General features: G+C 40.0%; 1 protein-coding gene and 1 pseudogene across 1 annotated transcript in view; both read left to right on the top strand.

Annotated features, from left to right (window-relative positions):
* Window positions 1–14,236, top strand: part of LMNTD1 (lamin tail domain containing 1) — a 486,411-nt gene that overhangs the window by 319,334 nt on the left and 152,841 nt on the right. The gene's annotated exons all lie outside the window — the stretch shown is intronic.
* Window positions 12,151–13,205, top strand: LOC138987887 (histone-lysine N-methyltransferase SETMAR-like; annotated as a pseudogene).

Here is a 14,236-nt window from a genome sequence, read left to right as displayed (position 1 = left end):
AATATTTATGAACACATGTTAGAGTATCTATCAGGAATCATACTGGTACATTTAACATTCACAACAATCCTGTAAGATATAGGTGTTTGCCATATAAGAGACCAAGGCTCAGAGAAATATCCTAATTTCATGGTCACACAGCCAGTAAGGTGGTGGTACCAAGATTCATATGTGGCCTTTCTGACCCCATAGACTCTGCTCTTTCCAATTAGGCCACAGTTCTAACATTCCATGGTGATAGATTGCATGGTTTTCCAGTATTACTTGATCTCACCTTTCCTATAAGACTATACATCCTGTCCCATTGCTTTTGGGTCTGGCCATGTGGCCTGCTTTGACCACTGGAGTGTGAGCGCAGATAAGATGAACACTACATGCTTTAAGAGGCAACGTGGGTTTCTGTCTACCTTGCTTGCTCTTTTCCCTCTGTCATATGAATGTCCCAAATAGAGAAGCTTCTTCAGTGTGGGTTCCAGAATGTGAAGGCACATGGAGCAGAGCCAAGCGGGTTCTAGCAGCTGCCAACACAGAGCTACCAAAATATGAGTGAGTGTGCCCTGGTTGTTTTCTGTTGCTGCAAACAAATTAACACAAACTTAGCACCTTAAAACCACAATGTATCATCTCCCAGTTTCTATAGGTCAGATGTGTGGGCATGGTGCTCCTGCATACCCTGCTGAGTATCTCACCAGGCTGAAATCAAGGCGTCAGCTGTTGTTCTCATTTAGGATTTGAAGTTCTTTTCAGAGCTCACTGGTTATTGGCAGAACGTGTCTCCTTATGATCATAGGACTTAGTTTCTGTTTTCTTACTGGCTATGGGCCAGGGCTTGGCCTCAGTTCCTAAGGGCTCCTTTCAGGCCTTTTTGGTATGGCATCTTTCATCCTCAAGCCAGTAATGGCACGTTGAATCTGCACCCTGGCAAGTCTCTGACCAGAAAACACTCTGCTTTTAATTGGTTCGCATAATTAAGGGGATCAAACCGATCAATCCTAAAGGAAATCAATCCTGAATATATTGGAAGGACTGATGCTAAAGCTGAAGCTCCAATACTTTGGCCACCTGATGCGAAGAGCTGTCTCATTAGAAAAGACCCTGATGCTGGGGAAGACTGAAGGAAGAAGGAGAAGGGGATGACAGAGAACAAAATGGTTAGATGGCATCACTCACCCAATGGACATGATTTGAGCAAGCTCCGGGAGATGGTGAAGGACAGGGAAGGCTGGCACACTGCAGTCCATAGTGTCACAAAGAGTCAGACAGGACTGAGCAACTGAATAACAGCAACCACAGGTAGGTTAGGTCTGCCTTGATAATCTTATCTTCAAGTCAACTGATTCATAAAAAGGAGGTGCCGAGGAAGATAGCAGGACTTGAGCCTCTGTACTGCTGGCTCCATAAGGGGGTCCCCATGGCGCTCCTGGGGACCGTGGGCAGCGTGGGAAGGAGCTGGGCAGGAAGAGCCAGAGACAGGACAGGAGCAGGACAGGACAGGCAGGACAGGACCACAACGTGGGGGCTGGACCAAAGGGCAAGGAGCCCAGTAGGACCTGCAGAACCCCTTTGCCATGTAACGTAACATCATCACAGGAGTAACACCATTCTTAGAATTGTGCTTACCACAAAGAGAAAACTGTGTTGAAAGCCACAGAAATTTTGAAAGATTGATTTTTACTGCTTCATAACTGACTAATGCAACTGGCTACCTGAAACTGTGTGTCTGTGCATGTAGAAAAGGACACAGATCTAAGGGGCAGCTCAATGAACTTTCACAAAATGAACACACCTCTACAACCACCACCCAGATCAAACAAATATACAAAAACAAGCAAATAGACAAAACCCAGAAAATGATTAACAACACAGGAGCCTGTTTTCATTTCCTAGATGCTAAAATTACCACAATCCTATCTTCTAACACCATAGATTATTTTTGCCTGCTTTTGAAATCGTACAAATGGTCCCTGGCTTCCTCCTCTCAATACTACATCTTTGACTCATTCCCTTTGTTGTATGCAGTTCTAGTTCCCTCCCTGTATTATATTTCATTACATGGATTTCCACAGTTTGTTTTTACATTCTTCAGTTGTTGACAGGCATTTGGTTAGTCTCCAGTTTTTAGTTGTTACCAATCTTGCTACCCAAGCTGTTTACGCTGAGATTCTTTCTCTCCCTGTCCCTCTTCCTGCCCCCCTCTCCCTTTTCCTTCCCTTCCTTCCTTTTTTTCTTTCTTTCCTTGCTTTTCTCTCTATCTCTTTCTTTCTTTCAGATGTCTTTATATCTTCCTTCTCCCCAAAAAGGAGGGAATCCAATTTCTTATTGTCAATACCTTTCAAAGTTATTGGCAATTTAAGAAACCCTCTCTGAAAGATTGTTTGGAAAACCACAGTGAATGGATTCAGACCAAAAATGTAGGGAACTGCAGGAGGGGTAAGGAATGAGGTTTCACACCCTTGGTTTATCTCAGGACAGAAACTGCTTAGGGGAGACTAAGGTCATTTCAACCATCACTCTGAGCGGAGCCATGCAGTGTAGTGGGAAACAAGGTGGACCAAGGCACCATTAAGGGCTCCAAATCGGTTCCTTTTTCTAGCTGATAACCTCAGCAAGACTACCTCTCTGAGCTTCCTTTCCTCCATCTGTCATGGAGGCAGTGATAACCTTCCATTCAGATGTTTCCATTCCTTTCCATACTTATACCCCTTATTCAGAAAACAACACATTTTGCCCCAGCCCCATTGCACCATCTGTTTTCTGATCTTCTCTGCCTTGCTTGTGTCCCAGGAAACCGGCCTCTGTAGACTGTATCACCTGGTTCTGTTACTGTTTTGCTCTGAACTGGGTTCAGCCAGTGGAAGGCACTGGCAAGGCATTGGAGGGAAAGAAGAGAAAGAGGTTGGGTGATTCTCTTGCACACACACTGCTCCCTCCCTGCCCCACTGTTGTTCTGGAGCAGCTGCGTCCCCTCAGGCCACAACACCTTTGTTCCTCTTCTACTTTTTTTTTTTTAATTATAAAATTGTTTTAAGATTTGCCATGTATTTTATTTTTTGATTACTTTTTATTGGACTATGGTTGATTTTGTGCAAACTCCAGGAGATGGTGAAGGACAGGGAAGCCTGGCGTGCTGCAGTCCATGGGGACACAAAGAGTCAGACACAACTGAGTGACTGAACAACAATAATTGATTTACAATGTGGTGTTAGTTTTTGCTGTGCAACAGAGTGAATCAGTCTTACATATACATATATCCACTCCTTTTAGATTCTTTTCCCATATAAGTCATTACAGAGTATTGAGTAGAGGTCGCTGTGCTATACAGTAGGTCCTTATTTTATATATAGTAGTCTGTATGTGTCAATCCCAATCTCCCAAGTCATTCAGTATTCCCCCCTCCCTTACTCCCTGCTAACCATAAAGTTGTTTTCCATGTCTGTGACTATTTCTGTTTCGTAAATAACATTCTTTTGTACCACTTTTTTTTAGATTCCACATATAAGTGATACTGTATATTTATCTTTCTCTGTCTGACTTACTTCCCTAACAATCTCTAGGTCCATCCATATTGCTGCAAATGGAATTATTGCATTCTTTTTTATGTCCGAGTAATATCCTGCAGGCTGTGATTCATGGGGTTGCAAAGAGTTGGACATGACTGAGTGACTGAACTGAACTGAACTGAACTGAATATTCCATTGTATGCTGTTGCTTCAGTCATGTCTGTCTCTGTGTGACTGCCAGAATCGTCTGTCTGTGGGATTCTCCAGGCAAGAATACTGGAGTGGGTTGCCATTGCCCCCCTCCAGGGGATCTTCTGGACCCAAGGATCGAACCCGCATCTCTTGTCTCCTGCATTGTCATGTGGGTTCTTTACCACTAGCTGCTGCTGCTGTTGCTAAGTCGCTTCAGTCATGTCTGACTCTTCTCGACCCCATGAACTGCAGCCTACCAGGCTCCTCCATCCATGGGATTTTTCCAGGCAAGAGTACTGGAGTGGGGTGCAATTGCTTTCTCTATTACCACTAGCACCACCTGGGAAATCCAGTTCACTTCAGTTGCTCAGTTGTGTCCAGCTCTTTACGACACCATGGACTGCAGCACACCAGGCTTCTCTGTCTGTCAACAACTCCCAGAGCTTACTCAAACTCAAGTCCATCGAGCTGGTGATCCATCCAACCATCTCATCCTCTATCATCCCCTTCTCCTCCCGCCTTCAATCTTTCCCAGCATCAGGGTCTTTTCAAATGAGTCAGTTCTTTACATCAGGTGGCCAGAAGATTGGAGCTTCAGCTTCAGCATCAGTCCTTCCAATGAATATTCAGGATTGATTTCCTTTAGGATGGACTGGTTGGATCTCCTTGCAATCCAAGGGACTCTCAAGAGTCTTTTCTCCAACACCACAGTTCAAAAACACCAATCCTTCAGTGCTCAGCTTTCTTTATAGTCCAATTCTCACATCTGTATGTGACTACTAGAAAAACCATAGCTTTGACTAGATGGACCTTTGTTAATATTCATTATATGGATATATGTAATTTGGGTTTCCCTGGTGGCTCAGACAGTGAAGTATCAGCCTGCAATGTGGGAGACTGGGGTTCAATCCCTAGGTCGGGAAGATCCCCTGGAGAAGGGAATGGCAACCCACTCCAGTATTCTTGCCTGAAGATTTCCATGGACAGAGGAACCTGATTGGTTACAGTCCATGGAGTCATGAAAAATCAGACATGACTGAGCAACTAATACACACACTTATCATATATAATATATATATATATCTTCTTTATATAAAGATATGCCATATCTTCTTATCCTTCTGTTGACGGATATTTGGGTTGCTTCCATGGCCTGGTTATTATAAACAGTGCTGCAGTGAACACTGGGGTGCATGTATCTTTTTGAATTATGATTTTCTCCAGATATATGCCCAGGAGTGGAATTGCTCCTTCTTCTACTTTAAAGATGATTGTGATTTCTCATTCATTGGTGTTCCACCATCCTTTGCTTCTTAACCCAGTCATTATCTCTGTAAACAGTCCCTTTATTATACTGTTAGGCTTAAGCCCTTTGAAGTGGATACTTGCAGTGTTCCTGATACTGGAGAAGGGAGCCCTATCATATTGTCAAACATGATGGGGAACTAGAAATAGTATCAAAAGCTGGAAGCCAAAGAAAACCAGGGATCTAAAGAACCAGAGAGGTGAGATAGAGGAATGATGAATCATAGAGTCATATGAGCAGTTTCTGCAGTGTCTCTTAAGTTCTTTACCTGCATGGCATTTAACTTCTGTGAGTTAATATAACTACTTAATCTAGAGGTGAGGAAACTATGCCTTAGAGTGGTTAAGTAATTTCTTGACATCATTCTTTCATAACTGACAGAGCTAAGATTTGAATCCATGACATTTTACCTCCCAAACCTCTGCTCTTAAACAAAACAGAAATTTACTCTCTATTGCAGAAACAAGAGCTGTGGTTGACTGCTAGCTTTACATACTTTCGAGACTTAGTATGCAGCATAACTGTGTCTTGAAGACACAGAAATGGGACAGATAATTTGAAGATACTTAGCAAGTTTATACAGGTGTTAATGAGTACAGAGTTGGAAGGTCACGATGCGAGCAGCTGGCATCTCTTCTCCGTCACTTCCTGGTTCCCAAGCTTTGACAACTCTTTATTGACCCCAAAACAAAAGCCAGCCTCCTTTGCTTGCGCTTTAGAGTTCTCTGCAATCAGATTGCATCTCTCTTTGGGGATGACCTCCTGCCTACGACATACTCAACTTGCTGTGATCAAACTGACTTACTGTTTGTGGTTCATGTGTTTCTTCATCAGGTTGCCTTTTCTCTATTTCTCTTATTTGAAATTCTTTTCAGCCTTTTTGTCCCACTTAAAAACTACTTCCTCTAGACAGATATTTTCTTATCACCTCCCTCCTCTGAACATTGACAGCTTTGTTTATGCTACTTTCTTTGCACATATATGCTACTTGGACTTCTAGTTGTCTACATTCATCTCTCTTAGACATTAGGAGCTTGGAGGGTGAGGAACCCTAAGATGAGGAAAACAGAACCCCTACCCACAAGGTGGTAAGAACACAAAGAACTATAAATACCAATGCCTCTGTGTATTTGGGGATTTTACTTTAGGCCACTGATAAGGATATGTAAGAGTTAATGTTCATATATAGTTGAGGGAATCAGGGAAGGTTTCTTGGATAAAAAGACATTTGGTATGTACTGGGAACTCTGGTTGGGCTATGTGCCATCATAAATTGGAGAGAACCTCCTGGGAGACACAAAGTGTTGCTTTCATTGTTTATCCCAGTATCTCTGATGATTAATGAACCTAGTAACAATGTCTATCATGTACTGAGTGCTTAATAGATACCAGACCTTGTGTTACATGCTCTTTGTACATTATTTCATCTAATTCCTATGAGAGCATCCCCATTTCACAGATGTGAAAAACCAAGGCTGAAAGAGATTTGGTAATTTGTCCAAAGTGGCCCAGTTAGTAAGAGGCAGAACTAAATCTTATACCTGTATCTAACTGATTAGAAAAGTCCAAAAGATGAAATATGAGGCCACATTGCCTTTCTTGTTACAACTTGATATGATATATAATCCTTATTTATGCATCTACCACCAACATCGCAGAGAAAATTCAAATCCTCAAAGAACCACATGAAGCCAACATAATCCTCACATAATATTTATAAACTGACAGATTTTAAGCAATCTAATTATTTACAATGTGTCTCTGAGGTTCTGGTTTTTTTTTTTGAGAGTTCTACATTTTAAAAAATAATATTTCAAAACAATGTTCCATTTATCTTTTTTAGATTGATGCATTAAAATTACACCTCTTTAATCTGAGGTACCTAATTAATTCCAAACATCTTTGGTTTTCTCTTGAAGTATTTTCTAAAAATAAAATATGGTCCCACAGTAATTATGTTAGTCACCATTCAAATCATGGTCTCTATTTAAATTCAAAACTGTGTCTAGTAAGTTTAAAAAAAACTTGGTCTTTGATATTTTTATCAGGATGAAAAATGTCACAGTGCCTTCCAAATCTACGAATGAAATTAAATTTGGAGTTAGGAAACTGCCATGCATTATAGGATATGGGTTAAGTTATCAAAATCAGTGAGAGTGCACTTTCCAGATGCTCAAGCAATGAGCATTAACACTGGAGTTTCCTGGGTGCAAGTTATAAACTAGTAGTACAAGCTGAGAAAGAAATCTCAGTATTTTTTTCTTAATTCATAAAACCCTTTTTCCCTGCTGTTATGAAATATTTCTGTGCTGCGTGGGAACAGTAATGAATTTTCATATTAACAAAATAGGATTGCACATCAAGATGTTGACAAGTATGTGACTCAAAGTCTTCAACCCCAGGATGAATTAAAAGGCAGCCTCCATATTGCACTCTGTTAGAAATGGAGCACAGAGGTCAGTGAGCTTAAGGACAGATTGCTAGCAAAATCTGCTAAAGAAGTGAGAGAGAAGGAGCCTTCCAGGGGTACATTATTTTCTAACAATAGGCAGAAGAATGGCAGATGTTCAGAGGTGTGGCTCCACCAAATAGAGTGCTCTTTCTCAGGCCTCTTGTTGGATGCCTTGCACTGGTGCAGAGAAGCAGCTTTGGAGAACTACAGGAAATGTTAAAGCTTTAGTAGAGACTCCAGTGCTAAAGATTTGGGGAAAGAAGTCAGGTCTGAAAGACATAAAGTTTGGAATTGTTGGGGTTTTGGTTCCGTTTAGTAAAACTAATTGTCACCAGAAACAAAAGGACAGTGGAAAATGGAATCGGTGCAATTTTATCGAATCATTGTTGTATGCATGCATCAACATATGAACTTTTGGGCAACTAACAAACAGTATGGGCTTCTCTGGTAGCTCAGTTGGTAAAGAATCCATCTGCAATGAAGGAGACCCTGATTAGATTTATGGGTGGGGAAGGGATAGGCTACCCACTCCAGTATTCTTGGGCTTCCCTGATGGCTCAGCTGGTAAAGAATCTGCCAGGAGTACAGGAGACCTGGGTTGGGAAGATCCCCTGTAGAAGGGAAAGGCTACCCACTCCAGTATTCTGGCCTGGAGAATTCCATGGACTGTATAGGCCATGGGGTCACAAAGAGTCGGACACAACTGAGCAACTTTCACTTTGCAGATCACATATTCTTGTTAAGATATGTAGAGGGCTGAAAACATCTCCCAGAATGATCACAATTGTCTATTGTTATGCTTGGCAGGAATTGGACTATAATATGGGTAAAAATTTGATTTGTTTAAAGTATTTTACACTCCCTAGAAAATACCTCCAGCATCATGAACATCAGTAGGCTGATAAATATAATGTATCTTACGGAACAAGGCTCAGGTTGACCAACCATCCTGGTTTGTCTGGGACTGGGGAGTTTCCCCAGGACATATGGCTTTCAGTGCCTCTGAACCCACCACTAGCCTGGGGTAGTACCAGGCATGCACGGATGGTTGGTCAACTAACAATAAAATCAAATGTTTCACTTTCTGTTTCATATGCTAAATTGACATGAAATTTAAAAGTGCTAAGAACGACAACAACAACGACAAAAACCAGCTCTTTTATTTTTAAGCCACTAACTTCTATTTCTTTTTAAGAATTTTTATTTATTTATTTTGGCTGCAATGGGTCTTAGCTGCCCTGCAGAGGATCCTTTGCTGAGGTGTGGAGGCTTCTTTCTTAATGGTGGCGCGTGGGCTCAGTAGTTGCAGCTGATAGGCTTAGTTGCCCCACAGCATGTGGTATCTTAGCTCCCTGACCAGGGATTGAACCCTCATCCCCTGAATTGGAAGGTGGATTCTTAACCACTGGGCCACCAAGGAAGTCCCTATTTCATTTATTATTATTTTATTGATTTGTTGAAAAACTGATTTTTTTTTAATAAAGCAATGCAATAAAATGTTACCTTCTATTATAAACTGAAGATTTTTTAAAATAGCTTATAAGGAATGATTCAATCATTTCATTACATTAAAGCATATCAAAGCTTTTGCTGTATATATAGAACAAATAAATAAGCCAAGTCAAAAAGCAGGCAATGAAATGAATCCTGAAAACTAATACAGTGAAAGAGAAGACGTAGCTGTATGAGAGCCAGCTGTTGCATTGGCGATGTTCGGTATTCTGATGGGAGTTCTGTACGTGGATGTGTTGAAGGACTGAAAGAAGCTGAGAAGCAGCGTCTTATTGGAGATACAGCAGACAGCTGCATCTTGGGATGAGAGGAAGTGATGGGAGGAGTTGAGCCGCTCTGTGCCGCTTCCTTGTACTTGGGCCTCCTTGACAGAGGACAAACTGCAGTTGAAGTGGGAAGAAGAGCAGGACAGAATGTGAAAATGCATACCAACACCTGAAGATCATCCTTTTTTGTGTGCTTCAGAGCAGGGCTTCAGGCATTTCTGATTATTGCATTAGGATTTAATAATAGCTGAGTGGTTTTAAAAATACATTTTAGAAAGAACATTGCACATGTTTGTGAGTCATTCTAATTTAAAATATAAGGTGTTCTATTTTTCTTCCTTGCTTTTATATTGTGTTAATTGTACCTAAATGTACCTCATTTAACTTTTGTCAAATGAGTGAAGCTGGATACAAAGCAAGATGGCAATCATGGTTTAGGTTTTTTTAAAGGGAATATTTTATATAAACCAAGAAGAAATAAGTAAATTAAATTTACTAAATATTATTAGTATAAGCTATTTCCAGGTTGGAAAATAACAAATTTTAACTTTATTTTGTGTTATTTCCCATTCTCCAAAATGCATGCATATTATTTTCAGAGTAGAACTAATAGTCTTTCAATAAATATTCTTTTTCAAAAAAAATGAAACATTTTGATTACTTTCATATTTATTAGAGAAAGTGATAAAGTGAGAAGCATTTCTTGAGTATTTCCTACACATAAAGAAGAAGGCATGATCAATACCCTCAAAAATTGTAAAACATATCAGGAAAGGCAGACTGAACCTGGAAAAAGAAAAATCGTATTAGGTTGTGATAATAAAAGTCAGTATTATTCAAATTCATTCACTAAAAAAGCAGTTTTATGGGGACTTCCCTGGCCATCCAGTGGTGGAGAATCTGCTCTGCAGCACAAGGGACCCTGGTTCGATCCCTGGTTGGGGAACTAAGATCTCACTTGCCACAGAGAAACTAACCCCTGGGGCACAACCCCTGAGCCTGCACACCTCGAGGAAAGATTCCTGCCTGCTGCAACGAAGACGTGATGCAGCCGAATAAATAAATAGTTTTAAAAAGCAATTTTAGTATTCTTTTGTGCTATGTCCTACATCATACATGTATTGAAAAAAAACCCACTCATTAGAATACCCCTTCATCCTGGAGAACAGAATATGTTCCAGAAACTGCCCCCGCCCCTCACCATAAAAGCTTTGTACATAGCTTCCCAAAACAGCATCTAGTCTAAAATAATCCAATTTACTGCAAACGCTGATGAATGTTCACCCTCTCTTCAATCACTTCCAACTCTCCATTTGTCATTCATCTCACCAATAGGTGTCTGTGTTAAATCTCCCTATTTTATAGAGTCACTGGAAAACCAAACCAAATGGAGAAGAAGGACCACATTTTCAGAGTTTTAATATCATCTTTGGATTCTAATTGGATCTACTTTGCTTACAATTCTAATCATTTGGGTCAGTCATTTTCATTTTGAGCTGAGATAGATAATTGTATTGTGAAGTATATTGTAGTAATTGATATTGTGTAATTGTAATTGTGAAGATAGTAATTGTATTGTGAAGCTTCTCTGTACTCATCTGTACAATGGAAATAAAGCTGATCACATAGAATAAAGGTCACGCTATATCTTCCACTTGCTGAGAAATATTACATTGTCTGAAGTCTTTGTGGGAAAATTAAACATCAAACAATTACAATGATTGACCACTAAATTTTTAAAAGGTAAGAGAGCCTCTTTTTTTCTATACCCAAATAAGTGGAAAAATAAAAAAACAAAAACTATTCTCTAAATAGAATAACGGAAAATTGTTTTTCACCTTCCCTAAGAAATCAAACGTGTTATCGTTACCATGGCAACAAGTTGTCAGTCTAAAGACTGGAGTTTCTCTGGCCTGCCTGCTTATTGAGCAGAAGGAAATAGAACACTTTATTGATATTATTTTAGTTTAAAATTAAAAATCATCAATGTATTGAACTTCCCTATTGGTCCAGTGGTTAAGAATCCACCTGTCAATGCAGGGACATGGATTTGATCGAGTCCGGGAAGATTCCACATGCTGCGGGGCAACTGAGCCCACTTGTCACAACTACTGAAGCCCGGGCGCTCTAGAGCCCACACGCAGTAACTAGCGAAGCCATCTTAATGAGAAGCAATTAGAGAGCAGCCTAGCTTGCCAGAGCTAGAGAAAGCCCTCACATAGCAAAGAAGACCCAGTATAGCCATAAATAAAATAAATAAATAAAATGTAAAAATGAATGTCTTTATGTTCTTGAATGGTCGGAATACACATAGAGTAATAAGAACCACATTGCAAAAGGAATTTGGGCAGGGGTACTAACTAAGGGAGCTAGGCTCAAGGCACAGAATTTGCCATCTGTGACCTGCTGGTGGCTGGGCAGTGACCTCTTGGCTCCTGACTGGACTCTGAGTCCCTTCACTTGGCCTTGTTTCCCTGTCTCTGGTTGGGAATACTGGGTCAGTGACAACATGTGTATGAAAATCCATTTCTCACCAGTCAACAAGTGCTTATTCAGTGCATATTATCAAGCTGGTGCAAAAGTAATTGAGGTTTTTCACTGTTGAACTTTGCCATTTGATATTGGAATACATTCTTAAATAAATGTGGTTATGTTATACATCATGGGCTTCCCTGGTGGCTCAGGTGGTAAAGAATCTGCTTGCAATGTGGGAGACCAAGATTCGATCTCTGGGTTGGTAAGATCCCCTAGAGAAGGGAATGGCTACCCACCCCAATATTGTTGCCTGGACAATTCCATGGACAGAGAAGCCTAGTGAGCCACAGTCCATGGGATCATAAAAAGTCAGACATGACTGAGTGGCTAATACTTTCACTATATATCATTTTAATGCACATTTCCTGCTTTATGTTTTTTTTTCTAATGACTTATTACTTGCTGTGTATTTTATATGTATTTGAGACTATGGAAATGATATTAGACAAAAAGCAAATTCAGGCGATTTTCTTATTCAAATTCAAAATGGGTTGTAAAGCAGCAAAGACAACTCACATCATCAAAAACACATTTGACCCAGGGACTGCTAACGAACATACAGTGCAATGGTGGTTCAAGAAGTTTTGCAAAGGAGATGAGAGCCTTGAAGATGAGGAGCACAGTGGCTGGTCATTTGAAGTTGATAACAACCATGTGAGAGCCATCATCGAAACTGATCCTTTTATAACGACACAAACATTGCTGAAGAACTCAACATCAACCATTCTACAGTCATTTGGCATGAAGCAAATCGGAAAGGTGAAAAAGCTCAATAAGTGTGTGTCTTGTGAGTTGACCACAAATCAAAAAAATTGTCATTTTGAAGTGTCATCTTCTCTTATTCTATGCGACAACAACAAACCATTTCTCTATTGGATTGTGATGTGCGGAAAGTGGATTTTATATGACAACTGGCAATGACCAACTCAGCTCAGTGGTTGGGCTGAGAAGAAGCTCCAAAGCACTTCCCAAAGCCAAACTTGCACCAAAAAAAGGACATGGCCCTTGTCTGGTGGTCTGCTGCCTGTCTGATCCACTATAGCTTTCTGAATCCTGGTGAAACCATTACATTTGAGAAATATGCTCAGCAAATCAAAGAGATGCAGCCACACATGAAGCCAGCATTGATCAACAGAAAGGGCCCGATTCTTCTCCACGACAAGCCCAACTGAATGTTGTACAACCAGCACTTTGAAAGTTGAACTAATTGGGCTACAAAGTTTTCCCTCATCGACCATATTCACCTGACTTCTCATCAACTGACTACCACTTCTTCAAGCATCTCAACAACTTTTTGCAGGGAAAACGCTTCCACAACCAGTAGGAGGCAGAAAATGCTTTTGAAGAGTTCCTGAGGCATGGATTTTTACACTACAAGAATGAGCAAACTTATTTCTTGTTGGCAAAAATGTGTTGATTGTAATTGTTCCTATTTTGATTAATAAAGATGTGTTTGAGCCAGATATAATGATTTAAAAGTCATGGTCCAAAATCGCAATTATGTTTGAACCAATCTAATACCTACCAGGTACCATTTCAGGACCTGACATGATGTTTGAACAAACAGACAAAATTACTCCCACCATAGGCTCACATTCTTGTGGGGGAAAACAGGCCAAAACCAAGCAGGTAAACCAAAACATAATATCAGATAGTAATAGAAACCACTGAGAAATATAAAGCATAATAAGACAGTAATAGGAAAATTTTTGAAAGAAGAGGGAAATATTGAAAAACTAAAAGCTTCCATAAAACCATAATATTTTAATGCATGTACAACTAGGCCTGATAGATGTAGATATTACACATGAATGTACTAATGTATCAGTCATTTTTTAAAAGCAAATACAGATTGAATAAGACCTTGTCAGGTACTGGGATCATTGCTGAGAAAAGTGAGATAAGACTCAGTTCTAGAGTTTAAAGTATTTCAAGCCCAAATACTGCTACTGAAAGCCCCAAATTTGAGATCTTCAATTCTCTTAGGACCATATGTTTTATCCCTCTTGAGTAAATACCTTTAAAGTTTTCCAAGTATGCTTTAAAAAAAAAAAAGAAATTATTTTTAATTGGAGGGTAATTGCTTTATAATATTGTGTTGGTTTCTGTTGATGTATTAATAGCAACATGAATTGGCCATAGGTATATGTATGTCCTGTCCCTCCTAAACCTCCCTCCCCAAGTATGCTTTATTGCTCTAAAAAATGCCTTTTAGGATATTTTTATTTAGTTTCTTACCAAAAAAAAAATGAGAGTGAAGACTTAAAACTTTTCATTGTCTGGCTTACCATTTTACATAGCAAGTTTTTTTGTGAAACTCAAGATTCTTGAGAGTCCCTTGGACTTCAAGGAGATCAAACCAGTCAATCCTAAAAGATTTCACCCTGAATGCTGCTAAGTCACTTCAGTCGTGTCCGACTCCGTGCGACCTCATAGACGGCAGCCCACCAGGCTCCCCCATCCCTGGGATTCT

This window comes from Bos mutus, chromosome 5, assembly GCF_027580195.1.
Source record: "Bos mutus isolate GX-2022 chromosome 5, NWIPB_WYAK_1.1, whole genome shotgun sequence".
Classification (NCBI taxonomy): domain Eukaryota; kingdom Metazoa; phylum Chordata; class Mammalia; order Artiodactyla; family Bovidae; genus Bos; species Bos mutus.
The sequence above is the reverse complement of the archived record's forward strand: the minus strand, read 5'-3'. Positions and strand labels throughout refer to the sequence as shown.